The 1584-nt window shown below is 37.9% G+C and overlaps 1 protein-coding gene across 1 annotated transcript in view; it reads right to left on the bottom strand.

Moving 5' to 3' along the window:
- rfng (RFNG O-fucosylpeptide 3-beta-N-acetylglucosaminyltransferase) overlaps positions 1-1018 on the bottom strand; it is a 31140-nt gene extending 30122 nt beyond the window's left edge. The window contains exon 1 of the mRNA XM_014029117.1: positions 716-1018. The gene's annotated coding sequence lies outside the window, so the exon portion shown is untranslated. The remainder of the gene's footprint in view (positions 1-715) is intronic.
- Positions 1019-1584: the final 566 nt, after the last annotated feature.

The following is a 1584-nucleotide window of genomic DNA, read 5'->3' as shown; positions in this document are numbered from 1 at the left end:
GATTTTAAAACTTGGTAAGATGGACAGTTTTTGCATTTTGGGGAGGTCACCTCCTAATAAATGTCCTTACAGAAAATCTAACTGCTCATTTTAAATCAGTACTTTCACTTTTAATACTTAACTACAACAAATATCACATACTTTAACACTTTTACTCAAGTTATACTCCTAAAGGAGACTTTAACCTTTACCAAAGTAACTTTTTGGTAAGATACTTGTACTTTTACTCACGTATCACTGTGTAGTACTTCATACAACACTGTGTGGTACTTCATACAACACTGTGTGGTACTTCATACAACACTGTGTGGTACTTTATACAACACTGGCTCTATGTTTTTCTGCTGCTTTTAGCCAGTGTTCACTACTTTTCAGTTTACACAGTTTGTTTCTTCAGTAGAAAACACTCATCTTAATTATTTCTACATGTTAAAACTAAAAACTGTGTAATCTGACAGGATATGAAACTTTTAATCTAATCTGTCATTTCCGGCTGTTTAAATGGTGACCAGCTGATTTCTCTGCTCAAACTCCGTGTTTTGTTTTTACAGGTCACAAATGTGACTTTTATAAGGTTTTTTTAATAAGGTTTCCTAAAGTTGTATTAAAACCTTGAGTCCGGTTTTTAGCTCTGACCCAGTTTGTTAAAGGGACGTTTTACACTTTTACACTAAATTAAACTCATTCTCTAGAGTTCATTTTAAATAAAACTTACCATAAAACCTCCAAAAACTCTTCCAAAGTGTAAAAATGAAGAACCACCGACACAAACTCAGGGAAATGAAGAAAAATGGAGGAATGTTTCCTGGCTGGTTAACTGGAGAAACCCTGCCTGAGACCGGTTCGGTCCAAACCCACTTACTGGTTCCAGAACCCCAGTCCTTTATCCTGGTCCTGTTTACAAATTATTACCAGAACCACAGAAAACCTGGGCTACTTTTACTGCTAACGCGTCCAAGTCTACAAACCTTAGCAAAATCCGGCTAGTGGACAACAGCAGGCTAACAAAGACAACATCCGGTTCGGTTTTTCAAAATAAAAGTGTTTGTTGACCCAGAAGCTTGTAAAGTAGATTACGACGGTACTAACTTATTATGTAAATAATAACTATAAAATGTTGTTTGTTTCATTGTAAAACTAAAAATCTTTATTATTTTGTTTCATTGATACACTGAAATGTTAGGATGGTGGGGTCAAAGTTACACACGGTGGCTAAAAATCAAAATGAGATTTTTTTAAAAATGGGCATTATATTATTAAAGAAATATTATGTAATAATTAATCTTATGTAGATTTAAATTATCTGTTCCTAATTATGATTCATGTAGCATTTAAAACGTTCTTCCATCCATCCATCCATCCATCCATCCATCCATCCATCCATCCATCCATCCATCCATCCATCCATTTTCTTCCTCCTATCCGGGGTCGGGTCGCGGGGGCAGCAGCTTCAGAAGGGAGGCCCAGACCTCCCTCTCCCGAGCCACTTCTTCCAACTCCTCCGGGGGAACTCCAAGGCGTTCCCAGGCCAGCCGAGAGACATAGTCCCTCCAGCGTGTCCTGGGTCTTCCTCGGGGCCTCCTC

The sequence above is a fragment of the Austrofundulus limnaeus genome, unplaced genomic scaffold (genome assembly GCF_001266775.1).
Source record: "Austrofundulus limnaeus strain Quisiro unplaced genomic scaffold, Austrofundulus_limnaeus-1.0 Scaffold856, whole genome shotgun sequence".
NCBI classification, from domain to species: domain Eukaryota; kingdom Metazoa; phylum Chordata; class Actinopteri; order Cyprinodontiformes; family Rivulidae; genus Austrofundulus; species Austrofundulus limnaeus.
The sequence above is the reverse complement of the archived record's forward strand: the minus strand, read 5'-3'. Positions and strand labels throughout refer to the sequence as shown.